This window comes from Bos mutus, chromosome 21 (assembly GCF_027580195.1).
Source record: "Bos mutus isolate GX-2022 chromosome 21, NWIPB_WYAK_1.1, whole genome shotgun sequence".
Lineage (NCBI taxonomy): Eukaryota > Metazoa > Chordata > Mammalia > Artiodactyla > Bovidae > Bos > Bos mutus.
In genome coordinates, this window is record NC_091637.1 from 64,052,414 (window position 1) to 64,073,609 (window position 21,196).

The window sequence follows — 21,196 nt, forward strand, 5'->3', positions numbered from 1 at the left end:
AGCAGCTATGTGGGCACACCGCGGCAGCCGGACACCTGCCCCAGAGTCCAGGGTCGGAAAATGGGCCAGTGCGCAAGCTGGCTTCCCTGTCCCAAAGGGACATGCTTAGAGCCCTGGGTCACCACCACCCCCTGCGCCACCCAACAGTGTCATCTTCTTGGCTTGCACGCCTCTGGGAGCGGAGAGCTCAGCATCTCCCAGGGCAACCTGCTCTGCTCACAGCCAGAGGGAGCCATAGCAGTCATCCCAACAGCGGCCACTTTACCGATGGGTAAACCGAGGTTCAGAGATAAAGAGAGCCTTAGAATAAGCTTCCCTGATGACTCAGACAGTAAAGAATCTTCGTGCAATGCAGGAGACTAGGTTCAACCGCTGGGTGGGGAAGATCCCCTGGAGAAGGGAATGGCAACACACTCCAGGGTTCTTGTGTGGACAATTCCATGGACAGAGTAGCCTGGTGGGCTGCAGTTCATAGGGATCGCAAAGACTCGGACACCAGTGAGCAATGAACACTTTTACTTTCTTTCACTTTTCAGAATAAGCAGGAAAGCTGGGACATGCCCCTGATCTTCGACTTTAAAAGCCCAAAGTCGGAATGTCAGCCCCATGTTACAACCAGTGAGATCTGGGTCCCAGCTCTGCCCTCTGGGCACCACCATGCCTGCCAGCTCCCTCTGCCCAGGACAGAGATCAGAAAACCACTCACAGATGGACCCCAGGACTCTGCCTGTCCAGTTGCCACTTGCCCAAAGGCTTCATTTTACAGATGAGAAAATTGAGGCCGAAAACGGGACAAGTCAAAGGACAGACTGGAGGGAGACCTGGCGGCGTAATAAAAGTTCATGACTTTCAGTCTTGTTCTTGTTCAGTTGCTAAGTCATGTCCAACTCTGTGATCCCATGGGCTGCAGCACGCCAGGGTTGCCTGTCCTTCACCATCTTGTTCAAACTCATATCTGTTGAGTCAGTGATGCCATCCAACCATCTCATCCTCTGTCATCCCCTTCTCCTCCTGGCTTCAGTCTTTCCCAGCGTCAGGGTCTTTTCAAATGAGTCAGCTCTCTGCATCAGGTGGCCAAAGGATTAGAGCTTCAGCTTCAGCATCAGTCCTTCCAATGAATATTCAGGGTTGATTTCCATTAGGATTGACTGGTTTGATCTCCTTGCTGTTCAAGAGACTCTCTAGAGTCTTCTCCAACACCACAAAAGCATCAGTTCTTCATCACTCAGCCTTATTTATGGTCCAACTCTTACATCCCTACATGACTACTGGAAAAACCATAGCTTTGACTATATGGATCTTTGTTGGCAAAGGGATGTCTCTGCTTTTTAATACGCTGTCTAGGTGTGTATAGCTTTTTTGCCAAGGAGCAAGCATCTTTTAATTTCGTGGCTAGCTGCAGTCACAGTCTGCAGTGATTTTGGAGCCCAAAAATATAAAATCTACCACTCTTTCTACTTTTTCCCCATCTCTTTGTGATGAAATGATGGGACCGAATGACATGACCTTTATTTTTTGAATGTTGAATTTTAAACAAGGTTTTTCCATTCCTGAGTAATCTCCAGTTCCCCGAGGTCAGCTTGGACCACAGAGACTCAGCTTCAAGACGGTGAATGCACTCAGAACATGTGCCCAAGCCTGCTCACCACGTCTCAGTTCCTGGAAATGAAAGAAACTGCATATCTGCTTGCAATGTGGTGTCCTATGTGGGATCCTGATGGGAATTAGGTAAAAACTAAAGGAATCTGAATAAAGTATGGACGTCAGTTGATGACAATGTACTAACATTAAAAATGTTCATTTTTCTTATACATTAGATTATATTAATATCTTATAAAGAGAAGTGGGTGTAGAGGCTATGGAACCATCAATACTATCTTCACAGGTTTTCTGTAAATCTAAACCAGATGTTCGGAGAAGGCAATGGCACCCCACTCCAGTACTCTTGCCTGGAAAATCCCATGGACAGAGGAGCCTGGTAGGCTGCAGTCCATGGGGTCGCTAAGAGTCGGATATGACTGAGCGACTTCACTTTCACTTTTCACTTTCATGCATTGGAGAAGGAAATGGCAACCCACTCCAGTGTTCTTGCCTGGAGAACCCCAGGGGCGGGGGAGCCTGGTGGGCTGCACAGAGTTGGACACGACTGAAGCGACTTAGCAGCAGCAAACCAGATGTTAAGTTTATTTAAAAATGAAGTGTAGGGACCTTGCTGGTGTCCAGTGGTTAGGACTCCTCTCTTCCTCTGCAGGGAAAACAGGTTCAGCCCCTGATCGAGGAACTAAGAGACTGCATGCCACACAGTGTGGCAAATAATAATAATAATAATAATAATTAATTAAAATAAAAATGAAGTGTATAAAATATACATATACACATATACCTATACATACCTACATATACAGATACACACATACATATGCATATATATGTGTATGCATATATATGTAATTGTTGTTATTAAATCCCTAACAGCTTTGGAAAACAGAGACTTTTGCGGGTGGTAACTGAAAGAAAGCCAACAAAGCCAGCCACTCTTCCATGGCTCCTGCACCTCCTTCAGCCCCCACTTCCTCTAAGCTGGGCGCCAGCCCCAGTAGAGGGGCTCACTGACCCCCAGGAGGGACCCTGACCAGAGGCTCTTGGTCAGGGTGCTCGGCGTCTTCAGCTGCCTGTGAGGAGCAGAAAGCACCTAGGCCCATAAGTCTTAACACAGTGCTTGCTGTCCCAGCAGAAGTCCTCCGCCGCCCCATGTTTGCAGAAAACAGGCCAGAATGCATTCCACACTGCACCTCCCAGCCCTCCCCAAAGCCAGCAGTCTATCAGCCCGTGACTCAGAGCCAGCCAACACCCGAGGGAAATCACCCCATGAAAAAAGGGCAACCAGGGGCTTTCTTGGTGGCTCAGATGGTAAGGAATCTGCCTGCAGTGTGGGAGACCCAGGCTGGATTCCTGGGGCAGGAAGATCCCCTAGAGAAGGGAATGACTACCCACTCAAGTATTCTTGCCTGGAGAATTCCATGGACAGAAAAGACTGGGCTACAATAGGGTCACAAAGAATCAACACGACTGAGCGACTAACACTTTCACTTTTCACCCCAAGAATGGGAGGAACTTCACACACGGGAAAACAGAGCCAGGTGGGGGAAGAGAACTGGATTGAGGAAAGAGAGTAACGTCTCCCAGGAAACATAAAGGTCTATTCCAACCTGTTAAAATAAATAAACACACAAGAGATGGGTAGGTGCAAATTTTTTCTTTAAAAAGAAGGAAACAAGCAGCAACCAATCTCAGGACTTCCCCCACAGGCCAGTGGTTAAGAATCTCTGTGTCTACTGCAGAGTCCCAGCCCTGGCTGGGGAACTGAAATCTCACATGCCAAACAGCACAGCCACCTGTGGGGAGGGAAACCTCTGTTGAAACGAAGGCAGGTAGAAGAAGAGAACTGAAGAGCAGGAATAGAAACCCGACATCCTCCTAATGAGATTTCTAGAAGGAGAGAGAGAATGACGGAGAGGCGACATTTACCCTTCCCCTGCCTTTTCTTCTTCGAAGAAATAATCTCCCACTGAAATGGTAATGTAATTGTATGTATGGGCGATTCTGCCAGCCTGACATCCACATCATGTGCAAATTTGCTTATTATCTGCTCCCTCCTCCAGAGCGTCTTGCTCCCTGTGGTGCAACTCTTCACCCCTAATGCCCTAAAGAGTTTCTAGCATAGGGGATGACCTTAATAACAATTTGTTAAATGAGAGAAGGAATGAGTCACATCAAACTTGTCATAAATTTCCCCAGAACAAAGGAAAGACGTGAGTTTCAGACTGAAGAGGCCGTCGACAAGAGGAAAGTTTGGTTCAGCCCGTTTGGCAAACTCTGCCACAAAATCCACCGAAGCTCAACCTCCATCATGATGGGGGGGCTTTCACTCCTGGGGACATCGTGCAAAGAAACGGAAATGACATTCACCAAAGATGTGTGCAGAGATGTTCATAGCAGCTTTAGTGGCAGGAGCCCAGTCCTGCAGGCAACCCCAGCCTCCAACCACAGGAGAACAGACAGAGGTCTCAGGGCCAATTCACCCACTGGAAGGTGTGACGAGATCAAACAAGAGCACCGAAACTTACAGCAACGTGTGTCTCGTCTGAGCTTTTGCGTTTTTTGTATTTCTTTTTTTATAATGCTTTTTATTTTATTTTATATTTGATTTACTTATTATGTTTTGGTTGCACTGGGTCTTTGTGGCTGCGCGGATTATTCTCCGATCACAGCGGGCGGGGGCTACTCTTCATGGCAGTGTCCAGGCGTCTCATGGCAGTGGCAGTTCTTGTTGCAGAGCACAGGCTCTAAGCGCGGATTCAACAATTTCAGCTCATGGGCGGGTTCACTGCGGTGCAGCAGCTTCATTGCTCCGAGGCACGTGAAATCTTCCCAGACCAGGGATCGAGCCTGTGTCCCCTACATTAGCAGGTGGGTCCTTATCCACTGTACCACCAGGGGAGTCCCGATTTTCTGTATTTCTGATGTCTTGACATCCTGGGGTATTGCTGACCCTGAAGAGACCACCCTCCAGGGCTGGCCAGTTCCTAAAGATGGTGAAAGCCTAGCCCGGGAGCATGCCTTTCCTATAGGGCCAGTCCAGTGTTGGTCGCTCAGTCGTGGTTGACTCTTTGCAACCCATGGACTGTGGCCTGCCAGGCTCCTCTGTCCATGGGATTCTCCCAGCAAGAATACTGGGGTGGGTTGCCATTTCCTCCTCCAGGGGATCTTCCCAACCCAGGGATCGAACCCGGGTCTCCCGCATTGCAGGCAGACTACAATCTGAGCCACCAGGGAAGCCCCCTTCTTACAGGGCAAACTCACCTATGTGGGGGCCTGCCTGCTCTGTCCTCAGGGCCAGTGTTCCCCTGCCCGGATCACCCCAAGGCCAGATACCAGACAACTCGACATACAACCTGAATGAAACTCTTCAAACGAGGACTTCCCCTGGCGGTCCGATGGTCTAGACTCCAGGCTTCCAATGCACAGATTCAGTTCGTGGTTGGGGAACTAAGATCTCACATGCTGCATGGCACAGCCAAAATATATATTAAAAATAAAATTTAAAGTAGCTTAGAAGTTCTTCAAAGTGGACTTCCCTGGTGGTACAGCCAATGAGAATCCTGCCAATGCAGGGGAAACAGGTTCGAGCCCTGGTCTGGGAAGATCCCACATGCCTCGGATCAACCAAGCCCCGGAGCCACAGCTGCTGAGCCTGTGCTCCAAAGCCCACGAGCCGCGACTGCTGAAGCGAGCCCGCCTGGAGCCCGTGCTCAGCAACAAGAGAAGTCACCGCCATGAGAAGCCTTCACACCACAGGGAAGCATAGCCCCTCCTATGAGAGCAGGCGTGTGGCAAGGAAGACCCAGCGCAGCCAAAAAGAAACAAAAATATTTTTAAAAATTATTCAAACTAACTAACCCGAAGCATGCTGACCACGCCTCACCCGTTCCTTCCTGGAAACCACAATAAAGGCTCCTGCCCTGCTTCGCGCTCACACCCTCTGCTCTCGAACTTGCCCTGGTGGCCCGGCCCCGCTCTTGCAAGCTATGCAGGACGGACTGTCTCATTCAGGCAGTGGCTCCCTGATCTGCTGGCTTCACCAAACCTGAATGACGATAAAACCTACATTTTGAAGCGGGGTGGTTGGGCCTCCGATGGAAGGAGGTGCTCTTGGCGGACTCACTGGTCCCACCAGACGGCAGGGGCTGCCCGGGAGCGTGGCGCCACCTGCTGGCAAACTTGCGTCGGTGTCGCTGCTGTTCTGAGTCTGAACCCTTACTTGCCCAGAGGCCAGAGGACGTTCCCCGGGGTCCCCCTTTTTCATGATTAACCAGCTAAGTTTCCAAAGGCCCCCAAGTGCTGTGGCCTAAAATACAGAGATGTGACTTCCCTCGAAGTGCTGTGGCCGGGGCCCCAACCTGGCAGCCCTGATGCGTGTGGGCAAACCAAGCTGCCCTGGAGGGTCCCCTGCCTTTCAGCCTGGCCCTCAGAGCAGGGGAGGCCTCTTCAGAATCACCCTGCCAGCACACCCACCCCAGGGACCATGACACCCTGCAGGGCCTTGGGGAAGGGCCGTGGCTGTGTGGTTTGCCTTGCTGCAATTTCCCCCTGACCCAGCAGAATCGGAGGGACCACACTGGTGGAGATATGGGAGGAAGGGGAGGGGATCCCCAAAGAACCATCCCAGGCAGGGGCTGCAGCCTTGAGGGTGACCACTGGGCCCTTGTTCCTGCCCCTCCTTATTCCTATCAGCCCAAACCAGAAACTAAAAATCACAGAATGAACCAGAATAAAAGCCTCAAAGAAAAGAAAAGGAGGAGTGGTAGAGAAGAGGGGGAAAAAAGGAAGAAAGGCAGCAAAAGGTGAATACATAAATTATATATTTTATACATATCTATAAAATATATAATAATTTTTTTCATAAAGTATATATATATTAAATATTTTAATAATTTATAAAATATATAATAATTTTTACATATATACTTAAATTAAAAGTCATAGTTTCACCCAACTGGAGGTACAAAATTTAGAAAGCAATAAATTATATATTTATTTATATATATATATAACTATATATATATATATAACTATACTATAATATATATATAATATATACTATATATATATAACTATATAATATATATATAACTATACTAACAAAAACACCACAGAATTTATCTAACAAAAAGATTTAAAACACACCAGTTAGCTTTTGTGCTGCTATAATCCAGTGTTCTTGCCTGGGAAATCCCATGGACAGAGGAGACTGGCGGGCTATAGCCCACAGGGTCACAAAGAGTCGGACATGACTTAACGACTGAGCATGCATGCATGATTCTATTATATATGTTCTAAGTTACTGGAGTGGGTAGCCATTCCCTTCTCCAGGGGATCTGCCCAACCCAGGGATCGAACTCAGGTGTTCCGCATTTCAGGCAGATTCTTTACTGTCTGAGCCACCATGGAAGCCCAAGAATACTGGAGTGGGTAGCCTATCCCTTCTCTAGCAGATCTTCCTGACCCAGGAATTGAACCTGGGTCTCCTGTATATTGCAGGCAGATTCTTTACCAGCTGAGCTACCAGAGAAGCCCCAGGTTCTGAATTAGCTTTAGTACTTGCTATTGAGAGAGTCATTTCCTAGGCAGGTTGATAAGGAGTCTAGGGGTCCCCAAGGAGAGAGGGGTCTGGAATTCTCGAGGAGGAAGGACAAACTTTTTTTCTTTCTCCACATTCCTTAGGATTATATAATAATAATGTATCTTGCCTAAGGACAGTCTTTGGATTCAACCTTCTGTTACCTTAAAATGTTAATTATGGGAGTAGACCTGGTCTTTACAAGGATGTATCTTGCCTGAGGACAGTGTTATCTTAAAATGTAAATTATGGGAGTAGGTTTGATGAGGTCTTTACAACCTCCAGACATTCTTTGGATTATATAACCTCATTGTTAACACTAGCAGGCGGGTACTCTTTCTACCCCCTTCTGATGCCTATATCAGAAGCTTTCTCTTATCTCCTTTATACTTTAATAAAACTTTATTTCACAAAAGCTCTGAGTGATCAAGCCTCGTCTCTGGCCCCGGATTGAATTCTTCTCCTCCGGGGGCCAAGAATCCCGGTGTATTCGCGTGATTCAACAACAACCTTTCACTATTAATAACATCACCCCCTGAGAAAACTTCATGGACTTACTACTGGGGCTCAAAAGATTGTCATACCTGGGGATCCCACCAACTTTGAGCACTGTGACCCCTATAATCTTAGGGAAGAAACTGAATATAAAATAGAGAGGAGATAGACATAATTCACTTTAACACTAGCCTTATGTAAACTTCCCATGGTCATAGTACTCTTTGCTCTAAAATATCCCATATTGGGCAAAGATGCTCTAACATTATGAATAATAAAATAAAATTAAAATAAGTCTTTTGTATCTACAAACTGATTTTATAAAATGGGAACCCACAGACCTTCAATTAAAATACTTAATATGACCCAATGCAAGTTAGAGCAGACTTTATTTTTTCAGTTCAGTTCAGTCGCTCACTTGTATCCAACTCTTTGCGACCCCATGAACTGCAGCACGCCAAGCCTCCCTGTCCATCACCAACTCCCGGAGTCCACCCAAACTCATGTCCATTGAGTTGGTGATGCCATCCAACCATCTTATCCTCTGTCGTCTCCTTCTCCTCCTGCCCTCAATCTTTCCCAGCATCAGGGTCTTTTCCAATGAGTCAGCTCTTCGCATCAGGTGGCCAAAGTATTGGAGTTTCAGCTTCAACCTCAGTCCTTCCAATGAACATCCAGGACTGATCTCCTTTAGCACGGACTGGTTGGATCTCCTTGTAGTCCAAGGGACTCTCAAGAGTCTTATCCAACACCACAGGTCAAAAGCATCAATTCTTCGGTGCTCAGCTTTCTTTGGAGTCCAACTCTCACATCCATACATGACCACTGGAAAAACCATAGCCTTGACCAAACGGACCTTTGTTGACAAAGTAATGTCTCTGCTTTTCAATATGCTGTCTAGGTTGGTCATAGCTTTTCTTCCAAGGAGCAAGCGTCTTTTAATTTCATAGCTGCAGTCACCATCTGCAGTGCTTTTGGAGCCCAGAAAAATAAAGTCAGCCACTGTTTCCACTGTTTCCCCATGTATTTGCTATGAAGTGATGGGACCGGATGCCATGATCTTAGTTTTCTGAATGTTGAGCTTTAAGCCAACTTTTCACTCTCCTCTTTCACTTTGATCAAGAAGCTCTTTCGTTCTTCCTCACTTTCTGCCATAAGGGTGGTGTCATCTGCATATCTGATATCTCATGTACTTAAGCAAGTCATGGACAAGTGTCAGCTCATTATTATGATAAATGAGCTCAAATTAAATTACCTTTTATTTATGGTGCATATAAAACATTCCTAACAGCCTTTTAAACTGAACTTTGTTTGACAAAAATTTAAATTAACGAGAAGAATTATTAAAGCTTGTGCTTCTTCCAGCCCAGCGTTTCTCATGATGTACTCTGCATATAAGTTAAATAAGCAGGGTGACAATATACAGCCTTGATGTACTCCTTTTCCTATTTGGAACAAGTATGTTGTTCCATGTCCAGTTCTAACTGTTGCTTCCTGAACTGCATACAGGTTTCTCAAGAGGCAGCTCCAAAATCACTGCAGATGGTGACTGCAGCCATGAAATCAAGACACTTGCTCCTTGGAAGAAAAGCTATGACCAACCTAGACAGCATATTAAAAAGCAGAGACATTACTTGGCCAACAAAAGTCTGTCTAGTCAAAGCTATGGTTTTTCCAGTAGTCTTGTACGGCAATATGAGAGTTGGACCATAAAGAAAGCTGAGTGCCGAAGAATTGATGCTTCTGAACTATGGTGTTGGAGAAGACTCTTGAGAGTCCCTTGGACTGCAAAGAGATCCAGCCAAATAAATACATAAATATTAAAAAAGAAAGAAAGAAAGAGTTCCAGCATAGAGTCAGAACGGGCTTCTCCCTGCAAGAGAGAAGCCCTCCAGCTGCCGAGCAGGACCATGACAACTGCCTCTTCCTCTTGATCACACACACCAGTCCCGCTCACCTCCTTCACAGAGACTTTATCTCCCGTCAGCTCATGCCCCTAGTAACGTGACTGCCCCCCAAACACTGAGACTGTATTGTTAAAAAACAGACAACAGCAGCAAAACATACGCACCTCTCGTATTTTTAACACACTCTAGAATTCCACGGAGATATCGTTAGAGATGCTGGGAATTTCAGATCTGTTTTATTGGGTGTTATTGTTGTTCAGTTGCCAAGTCGTGTCCGACTCTTTGTGACCCCACGGACTGCAGCCCACCAGGCTCCTCTGTCCATGGGAATCTCCAGGCAAGAATACTGGAGTAGGTTGCCAGGCCCCCCTCCAGGAGATGTTCTCGACCCAGGGATGGAACCCAAGTCTCTTATGTCTCCTGCATTGGCAGGCGGGTTCTTTCCCGCTGGCGCCACCTGGGAAGCCCATGCTATCCCCTCCCCTTCCCCAAAGTAGCCGGAATATTCCCTCCACTCATTAGCCCAGGGAATTACCCACCCCTATTAAAAACTAACCCCATCCCCCAGGACTGTTCTCACCTTCTGAAATGGCCCACACTCTGTCTGTGGAGTGTGTTTCTCTCTGCATAAATCCACTTCTCACCTATCACTTTGTCTTTCACTGGATTCTTTCTGCGATGAGACATCAAGAAGCTGAACTTCATTAAGTACTAAGGCCAGGGGTATGACCTCAGTTAAAAGACCATGTTCAAGTCCCAGTCAGGATTACACGGTTTCAGGACACCTAATACTTGCTACCTGTGTCCTTTCCTTCCTATTCTCACAATAAAATATTTTCCATGCTGTTTAGGGAAATGTATGCCCTACTCTAAAAGCCTCCTCTATCATCACCCCCAAGGAGACCTTAAAATGGCGTCACAACATCACGGGGCCGGTTGTATTATTCACAGCTATTTGTTTTCCATACTTCTGATGCTCTGACATCTTGGGGCCCTGTTGACATTGAAAAGACTACCCCTGCCACGATAGCCAGTTCCTGTGCTGAGTTGCTTCAGTCGTGTCCGACTCTTTGCAACCCCATGGACTGTAGCCCGCCAGGCTCCTCTGTCCATGGAATTCTCCAGGCATGAATACTGGAGTGGGTTGTCACGCCCTCCTCCAGGGGATCTTCCTGACCTAGGGATTGAACCAGCATCTCTCGCATCTCCTCATTAGCAGATGAGTGCTTTACCACTAGCGCCACCTGGGAAGCCCGTTCCTGGAGATAATAAACTGGGCAAGGATGTGGGGCAACAGAAGCTGGTACGTTCATACAGTTTAGTTCAGTCGCTCAGTCGTGTCCGACTCTGCGACCCCATGGACTGCAGCCCGCCAGGCCTCCCTGTCCATCACCAACTCCCAGAGCCTACCCAGACTCATGTCATCTTTGAGTGTCCTATCTTTTTGCCTTTTCATACTGTTGATGGGGTTCTCAAGGCAAGAATACTGAAGTGGTTTGCCATTCCCTTCTCCAGTGGACCCCATTCTGTCGGACCTCTCCACCATGACCCGTCCATCCTGGGTGGCCCCACACGGCATGGCCTAGTTTCATTGGGTAGACAAGGCTGTGGAGGAGGAGGGTTCGATCCCAGGTCGGATACCAGGACCCCACACTTCTCGGGACCACTCAGCCCACAAGCCACAGTGACTGAGCCTGCACCACAACTACAGAGAAGCCCCCAGACCACAAGGAAAGACCTTGCAAACCACAACGAAGACCCCGAATGCCGTAACGAGACCCAGTGCAGCCAAAAATAAGATTAAACAAAAGGAACTGTGGTCCAGTTGATAGTTTCCCATGGGGACAGGTGTTAACAATTCTAGAACCACTCTAGAGGTATCCTGGAATTGAACAATTAAGAAAATAGGTGGCCGAGGGTGAGAGCCAGGTTTCTTGCTGTTGGAGTGGGAGGTTGAGATAAACAAGGGCAAGAGGCTGTAACATTCCATGCAGTAACTGATTTCAATCAGTCTAAACTTACGTTTAGCTTAACATAGACACAAATAGATCGCCTTGCTTTGTTAGCTGAGAACACCTAGTATTAACAAGAACACAGCAGTAACTATGATCACAGTTGATTTTGATTTCTAATATCCTTCTCCAGTAAAAGAATTGGTGCTCTTTGGAGAAAAGGCAGATGGTAAGATTAGGGTGCAGAGAAGGCAATGGCACCCCACTCCAGTGCTCTTGCCTGGAAAATCCCATGGACGGAGGAGCCTGGTAGGCTGCAGTCCATGGGGTCACTAAGAGTTGGACACGACTGAGCGGCTTCACTTTCACTTCTCACTTTCATGCACTGGAGAAGGAAATGGCAACCCACTCCAGTGTTCTTGCCTGGAGAATCCCAGGGATGGGGGAGCCTGGTGGCCTGCTGTCTCTGGGGTCACACAGAGTCAGACATGACTGAAGTGACTTAGCAGCAGCAGCAGCAGCAAGACTAGGGTAAGAACTATACAAAATGAACCGAGATCACCCTGAAGTTACAGAAAGTAAGGAAGTGCTCAACACACACACCCATACACACACAGCACAGTGACGGGGCATGACAGAGACCCAGGAGCCACTTGCAGGAGTTCCCAATGGCCAAGTGTAGAGAATTTGAGTAACAAAATAAAGTAGCATTGACCATTAGAGAAATGCAAATCAAAACTACAATGAGGTATCACCTCACACTGTTCAGAACGGCCATCATCAGAAAGCCCACAAATAACAAATGCCGGAGAGGGTGCGGAGGAAAGGGAAGCCCCCCACATTGTTAGTGGGAATGTAAATTGGTGCAGCCGCTGTGGAAAACGGTATGGAAGCTCCTTAAATAATTAAACTTGGAGTTAAAAAAAAAAAACAACTTGGAGTTACTATATGACCCAGCAATCCCACTCTGGGGCATAGATCCAGAAAAGATGAAAATTCTAATTGCACTCCAGTATTCACAGCATCACTGTTTACAGTTGCCAGGACATGGGGGCACCCTAACTGTCCATTGACAGATGAATGCATAAAGATGTGGTATACATTAATATGTACAACGGAACATTACTCTGTCATAAAATAGAAAAAGAATCATGCCATTTGCAGCAACGTGGATGGACCCAGAGATTATCTACTAAGTGAAGCAGAGAAAGACAAATTACGTATGATACCGCTTATACGTGGGGTCTGAAATACGATATAAACGGACTTGTTTACAAACAGACCCAGAGAAAATAAACTTACGGCTACCAAAGCGGGAAGGGAGTGAGGGAGAGAGAAGTTAGAAGTTTGGGATTAGCGGATACAAACTACTATACATAAAACAAAGAACAATGTCCTACTGTATAGCACCGGGCACTATATCCAATATCCTGTAATCAACTATTATGGAAGAGAATCTTAAAAAGAATATATATACGTTCTTTTTCACTGTGCTATACACCAGACACTAACAAACGCTGTAAATCAACTATATTTCAGAAGAAGAAAGAAAAACAAAACGGCATTGGATTGTAGCCCACGGCATTAAATAAATACCCATGCATCCATATTGCTATGAATAAATGATTAAGGAAGTAACTAAATGGAGAAGAGACAAATCTCCCATGCGGAAGAATTCCAAGGAGTTTAGAATTCCTTGAGGATGCCCCACCCTCAGGGACAACCCCGAACTCCTCAAGTGTGGGCTGTACCATGACTTCCTTCCAAAGAGGACAGCACGGGAGGGGAGGGGAAGAGTCAGTTCAGGAGGAGATGCCCGACAGACACACCCCGGCCAGGCGATCGAGGTCAAATCAGCAGCGATGGACCTCGCTGCTTGCATGTGCCCTTGATGTGAGGAAATGACATTTCACCTCTGCGGTCTTGCTCCCAAACCTATAACTCGAGTCTAATCATGAGAAAAATGTCGGATAAACCCCAGCTGAGAAATGTGGTATTAATACAAAATGCCTGACTTTACTTAAAAGTGCCGAGGGGACTGGCCCGTGTGATCCAGTAGTTAAGGCTTCGCCTTCCGATGCAGAGGGGCAGGTTCAATCTCTGGTTGGAGAGGTAAGATCTCACATCCCCACAGCCAAAAATCAAACATAAAACTGAAACAATATTGTGACAATTTCCATAAAGACTTTAAACATGGTCCACATTTTAAAAAAAAAATTGCCGAGACCATCAGAAACAAGCAAAGTCTAAGAAACTGTCACGGCCAAGAGGAGCCTGAAGACACATGACAGCTGAACATAATGTGGTGTCCTGGAAGGAATTCTGGAACAGAAAAAATGACATCGGGGGACTTCCCTGGTGGCCCAGTGGCTAAGACTCCAGGCTCCCAATGCAGGGGGTCCGTTTCCATCCCTGGTCAGGGAACTAGATCCCAGATGCAGCAACTGAGAGTTTACCTGTTGTAACTCAGACCCAGTGCAGCCAAAAAAAAAAAAAAAAAATGACATCAGGGAAAAATAGAGGAAATCTGCATAAGGTACGCATTCCAGTTAGTAATTAAGTTTCGCTGTGTGATCACTAATCGTAACGAATCTACCACATTAACGAGCATGACTACAGGAGATCTGGGCTCTCCTCCCAGTAACTGTAAATCTAAAATTGTTCTACAATTTTTAAAGTTTATTTAGAACAAAATACACAAAAGCATACAGACTGTATGTTTCCACTGACGTGACGTTCAGTAGGCAAAACCAAGCTTCCCAGGTGGCTCAGTGGTTAAGAATCCACCTGCGAATGAAGCAGACACGGGTGTGATCCCTGATCTGGGAAGATGCCGTATGCTGTGGGGCATACGCCCATGCACCAGAACCATTGAGCCTGAGGGCCCTCGAGCCCGTGCTCCCCAACAAGAGGAGCCCCCGAAACGAGGAGCTCACACTCCACAATGACGAGCAGCCCCCATTCGCCGCAACTAGAGAAAAGCCTGCGCGCCCAGCAAAGACCCAGCACAGCCAAAAATGAATGAATAAAATCATAAATTTAAAAAAGAGAATAGGCAGAACCAATCAGTGGGGTTGGTGGTCAGAATAGCGGCTTCCTTTGGGGGTGCCAGGGAGCCCAATGGAGGCCGGAAGTCGTGGTCAGCATTTGGACCAGGTGGGGGTTACACAGGTGTAGACAAATGTGAAAATTCCTGGAGCCGTACTCCGAAAACGTTTGCATTTAATATATGTCACATTTGAATTAAAAAGTGAACAAAAGAGGAAATAGTTACAACAGAAAAGCCAGACATCACCATCAAGAAATTTCTGAACACTCACGACAAAGAGAAAAATGCCAAAAGCATCCAAGAAGAGATAGAAGAGATACTGCCTGTAAAAGAACACGAGTCAGCCTGGCCACAGACTGCTCAGCAACGCTGTGCAGAGGAAGTCCTGGAACGGCTGCCGTGCCCACCCTTTCGGGCCTCTCCCACCTCGGGGGCACCCCCCCCGCCCAACCAGCGGGCTCAGACCAGGCCAGCTCTGCCCACACAGCTAAGTCTGAGCCCCTCCTCCGGCCACCCCCCAATGCCACCCCCGACCCCGTGTCCCCCGTCTCTCACCTCACGTGCCTTCCCCATCTCTCTCCAAACCCCTCACGCCAAGTCCAAGAGTCACCTCCTCCAGAAGCTGCTAGATCTGTGAGCCTGAGCTGGAGGCTCACCTCTCTTGCACCCACCCCCCGCAGCAGTGGTCACGATAGAGTAGAAAAGACCTTTGTATTCGATTACAAGTTAATTGGGGCTTCTCAGGTGGCGCTAGAGGTCAAGAACCCGCCTGCCAAGGCAGGAAATATAAGAGATGCAGTTTCTATCCCTGGGTCAGGAAGATCCCCTGGAGGAGGAATTAGCAACCCACCCCAATATTCTTGCCGGGAAAATCCCATGGACAGAGGAGCCTGGTGGGTTACAGTCCATGGGGTCACAAAGAGTCGGGCACGATTAAACTGACTTAGCACGCACGCATGCACAAGTTAACCACAAAAGGGATGATGCCTATCAGCTTAAATGATACACCACGGCCCATCTCTGGGAACCCTGCTTCCCAGGTAATGTGAGTTAAGCTAAAAACTTTTGCTCAGCTCACAGGAAACGTCCTGACCAGGCCCACCAGTGAATGGCTGCGGGAAGGAAGAAAGTTAACGTATCCCCTCCAGCGTCTGGCGGAAACCAGGACTTTACCCCTCCCGTTTCAGTATGAGAGAAGCCTGAAGGGACCTTCCTGGTGGTCCAGTGGTTAAGAATCCACCTTGCAAAGCAGGGGACATGGGTTCGATCCCTGGTCAGAGAACTAAGATTGCATGTGACGCGGAACAAATGAGCCCTTGTGCCTGAACTACAGAGTTCCTGCGTCTCAATGAAAGATCTGCAGGACTCAATGAGGATCCCATATGCCTCACCTAAGATCCAACACAGCCAGAAAATAAAAAAGGAAAAGAAGCCTGAACTCTAGCTCAGGGAAGATGGTTCTCTGGGACACTAATCCACCACCTTCTCGGTGTGCTGGCTGTCCAAAAAAATTGCTGTTCTCTGCCCCAACAGTTCGTCTCCCCATTTATTGGCCTGTCCTGCTGCAAGCAGTAAGACTCAGCAACAGTGACCTCTGGGACCTCTGTCTTTCCCGCTCTGCACAAGGGGCAGCACAGCCTCTGGACACAGGCAGACCCAGCTGGGGTGGCAGCTCTGCCTCTCACCTGCCGGGTGACCTGGGACAAGCCTCACCTCCCAGCCTCAGTTTCCCCATCTGTAAAGTGGGGATAGCTACTCCACTTGGCTATAGGTGGGAGCCTGTGTGGGAAGCACCCAAGACTTCACCTGGCACATCTTAGACCCTCCGGGAGAAGCACCCGTCAGCTGGGAGAGCCAAGCTGCTCATGTGACTGGCAGAAGCCTCCTCCTGGGGCCCTTGGCATTCTGGGCAGGGAGCCAGGCTCCAAGGACTCCTGTAGAGATTTAATTTATGACACCTTTCTGATTCGGTGGTTTCAGACACATGCGGCTGAAGGATAAAAATAAAACCCATTGGAGACGTCTGCCCTGATTCAACAGGGGGAGGGTTTCAACCACAGACAGAGGAGCCCTATCAGGGTGGATGGATGCTTGGGACTTGGGAGGGAGTGCCAGCCCCTTGGGCCTGAGTCAACTCCGAACCAGAAGTCAGACTCTGCCCCAGACCACGGCGATGCGTCCCCCGAGCTGATAATAAACACCTCGCCACCACGGGACAGCTGAGGAAACAGAGGCTCGGTGCAGCAGAGACACGAGCTCTGACCCACGCCTGTACGGCTTGTGCACGCTCCACGGGGCTGAGGCTTCTAATCGAAGCTCTGGAAGGTTCTTGGTCTCCAGGGCCGGATCCCCAGCCCAGGCCCGGGTGTGACAGGTTGGCAGCCAGGCGCAGGGGCAGCCCAGGGCGGACACACTGCAGACTCAGTCCTCTCCCATCTCCATCCACACCTGTCTGTACGTCCTGTTCGGGTTTCTCTGCGGGGCTCACCTGCTCTCGGAGCTGGCAGCCTGCAGAGATGCCTTCTGAAGCTCAGATCTTGTTCAGGGACTGAGGCCTGTGAATGCCTTTGAAACAGGAGAGAAGAGGGCAGGGCACAGCCTCTGAAACAAAGACAGAGCCCTTGATGACCCGACATAAACTGGTTAGAACCAACTGGGTCCAAGATGGTGGAAGATTCAACTTCCAGAGGACCTTGAGCCTCTTTATATGCTTATTGTGACTCTTATCTACACGGCATGGCCAGGGGCGCCATGACGGTCCAGAGGCCGGCCATAAAGGCCAAAACTGAGCAGTGGCCCAATTCCTAAAAACCTCTGCCCCTTTACCAAGAGAGGTGGAATAAACCTCCCACTCGTTGCTGTTGTTGAGTCACTAAGTCGTGTCCGACTCTTGAGACCCCATGGACTGCAGCCCACCAGGCTCCTCTGTCCATGAGATTTTCTAGACAGGGATACTGGAGTGGGTTGCCATTTCCCTCTCCAGGGGGTCTTCCCGATCCAGGGATTGAACCCGGGTCTCCTGCATTGATAGGTGGATTCTTTACCACTGAGCCACCTGGGAAGCCTCCCACTAATTATCCAGCTTATAAAAAACTAACCACCCCATTTTCCGGGGCCTCTTGCCTTCTGAGATGGCCCACACTCTGTGGCTTGTGTTTCTCCCAAGGCCCACCTTGCTTTTGAGACAGATCGCATTCTGTCTACGGAATGTGTCTCTCTCTAAATCCACTCATCACTTTGTCTCGCACTGAAATCTTTCCGCGACGAAACATAAAGAACCTGGGCTTCATTAAGTCCTGAGACCAGGTATGCAATTTTAATTAAAGGACAGTGGGCTCAAGTCCCTATCTGGGTTTTGGCTGGGTGCAAACTCCATCTGAGTCATGCGGTTTCACCTCCACTGCCAGCACCACCCAACAGGAACACCCTCCGAGCTGGGCCTGGAGCTGGGTGTCACGATGCTTCCCCATGACAACACACCCACCCACAGACTGCAGAAATCAGTGTCAACCAGTCAGGCCCCCTCGGGCTCTGCTGAGGCTAGAACCACCCCCATTGGGGTAGAGTGGCTTTGAAGAGAACTCTCTAGCATTCAATAGAGTGGGGGTAACGGTGAAATTGGAGGCTAGTGGCTGGGCCCTCATGCGTACAGGTAGACCCAAAACCCCGAGTGTGGGAGAGCACTCTCCTTAGGGGTTTCTCCAGGGTCTATCTGCAGCTCAACGTGGTTGGATTTTCAGAGGCCAATCAATGTTTGTGGCCCACACAAATCCAAAGAGTCCCCAAGGCCTCAGACATGTCCCTAAAGAAGGTCAAGGGCTACAGGCCAGCCATTGACCTCCGACATTGCCCTCACTTTCAGGGCATCCTCCTGAATCCGAACCCCATGCCCACATCCAGGGCACCCCATCACCACCACCCAAACAGCCCCGGCAGTGTGTCATCAGCTGTGAAGACTTTAGACGTGGCCCACCTTGCACCTAGCAGCTGGCCTCACCCGCAGCGTGGAAGATGGGCTGGAAACGTGAAATGCCTGTTGTTGGCGTGGCAGGAAGAGGATCGGAAAAGGAGGCGAGGTTTCTTATGCAAAACCTGTAAAAATAAAACGTATTTAGATTCCTCTCTAGAAATGTGTCTGCCTAAATACACCCACACTGGAGAGTATTCTGATCAACTTCCCTATGTGCTGCAAGAGTTCCCGTGTCGGCGTGTCCCTGCGTGTCCGGGTGAATATGTGTCTCTGAGTGCATCTGGGAGCCTGGTATCTTGCTGGGTGTGTGTGTGTGTGTGTGTGTGTGTGTGTGTGTGTGTGTGTGTGTGTGTGTGTGTGTGTGTGTGTGTGTGTCCTTGCATAAGCGAATGCTCTGGAGAAGGGCTGGAAGAATGTTTTCCAAGAGGGGAGGGCTGGGATCACTTCCAGGAGGAGGGGCTGTGGTTCCAGGATTGTTATTTTAATGCTTATGCCCCGAGTTTTACAAACACAGATCAAGTGAAACAATAAAAATGTCTGTATGCCTTGGAGAAGGAAATGGCAACCCATCCCAGTATTCTTGCCTGGAAAATCCCATGGACAGAGGAGCCTGGTGGGCTACAATCCATGGGATCGCAGAATTGGACACAGCTTAGTGACTAAACAATAACGTGTTATATATGAAAGTTGTGAAGAATAAATCCTAAGAATTCTCATCACAAGGGAAAGATTTTTTTCTATCTCAATTTTGTATCTTTATGAGAGGATAGATGTTTATTTCATGATGTAAGTCAAATCATTATACAATACTGTATGTCAGTTATATCTCAGTACAACTGAAATAAAAATACATCAGAAAAAATCTATATGGGCAAAATGTTGCCGGCCTTTTCAGCAAACAATCTCTGTGCTCAGTCATGTCTGGCTCTTTCTATTCATGGGATTCTCCTGGAGTGGATGGCCATATCCTCTTCCAGGGGATCTTCCCGACCCAGGGATTGAATCCATGTCTCTTAAGTCTCCTCCATTTTCAGGTAGATTCTTTCCAACTAGTGCTAACTGAGAAGCCCCTGACAAGGGATGTTGCCCACCGTTAAGCGATCAGCCCCAGCAGCCGCCCATACAATGCGCCTTGAGGGGATTCAAGATAGAGAAAAACTGGATACTGGCCTGAGATAGTTAAGATGCATATCGAAGGAATAATTTCATTGAGCCCAGACTGCTGCACCTTCCTATACACAGAAAGGCACTAAAATCATTAACTTGAGAGGCCTGGTTTTTGTTACTAGCAGTAATCTTTTGATGTTCGACTACATTTTTATTTTCACAAATAAAATCTGAAAATAAAAATTTCACATTTTAAAAATTTCATTTTTATTTATTTTATTTTAAAAACTCCTATATAGCCTGGCTTCTCCCTTACCCCTTTGGAACAGTTCCTTGGGGCTATCTGAGGCTATAATGCATAATTATATATATTATTTATATTCGTTATATACATAATACATTTATTATATATAATATATTATATATAATTATATAATATAATTGAGAGGCACTGAGTTATCTCCCATGCTATATAACATAATCCTCAACCTTGAGGTTTTGCATTTTTTCCCATTGTCATCTATTTGAATGTTTTAAAGCCCGGGCTGAGGCTCACCCTTCTTCACCCCCAAGGCCCGCCTGCGCCCCCTGCTGGTCGGAAAGGCAGCCAGCCTCCCCTGCTCTTGCTGGGTCATCATGGACCCTGGCCTTTTGCCCCTGGACAGAGGCAACCCAGCCCAGCCTCTGCCTTGAAACTTTGCCCTTTCCTCGCCGGGTCCTCACCTGGAGGCTTCCCTGAGGGGAGGGCCCCCCATCCTACCTTCCCACAAGCAAGCAGCCAGAGGTAAGAAGGCTCCAGAGGGCAGAATCCCTGGTCCTGTGCATAGCTGGGGAGTAGGGGAAGGGGTAGAGGGGTAGGGGGAAGGGGTGGGGGGAGGAGGGTACTGCAGGAAGAGAGAAAATTTGCTTTGGGGGCCCCTCTCCCCATCTCCTTGACTGGGGCCTGGAGAGCTGAGAGCCCTGAGCATGGCCCAGGGAGGGGCCTCTGGTCCCCCTCCCCCAGATGAGGACAGATGGGCAGGCAGAGAAGGGGAAAAGAATGGCCATGAGTTTGAGCAAACTCCAGGAGACAGTGAAGGACAGAGAACCCTGGCGTGCTGCAGTCCATGAGGTCCCAAAGAGTCGGGTCCAATTTAGCGACTGAATCACAACAGGAATCCATTTAAGAGTGAATTTCCCATCAGCATTTCTTCTTGGGCCCCTGCTTCTGGGGCTAACTCCATAGGGGCTGAAACAGGGACACCTGTACTTCAGCAAAGAGCAAAGGAGACGGCACCTGAGACCTTGAAGGAGACAAGCGCATCCGGCAAGCCCGTCGATGACTGGATCAGGGGAGGTGGTCAAGCCTCCAGTTGGCCCTGCCAGGGAAGCTGAGCTTGCCCCGTCACCAGCGGAGTGCAGGAACGGCCTGCTTGAGAAGGTGAAAGCCGCAAGCATGACCAATAGAACCAAGACTAATCCTCGTGCTGAGTTCCTCACCCCTGGGCCTAGGGCCCTGGCTCACTCAGCCCTCCCTGCCTCCCTGGCATGGACTGC

General features: G+C 48.3%; 1 protein-coding gene across 3 annotated transcripts in view; it reads right to left on the minus strand.

The window, feature by feature from the left end:
- Positions 1 to 21,196, minus strand: part of DEGS2 (delta 4-desaturase, sphingolipid 2) — a 78,573-nt gene that overhangs the window by 21,523 nt on the left and 35,854 nt on the right. For 2 of the 3 annotated variants that reach the window (XM_070357967.1, XM_070357968.1), the window contains exons 2-3: positions 18,557 to 18,675; positions 17,072 to 17,184 (exon numbers count right to left, since the gene is read on the minus strand). The gene's annotated coding sequence lies outside the window, so the exon portion shown is untranslated. The remainder of the gene's footprint in view (positions 1 to 17,071; positions 17,185 to 18,556; positions 18,676 to 21,196) is intronic. The other variant, XM_070357969.1, reaches the window with a different exon arrangement.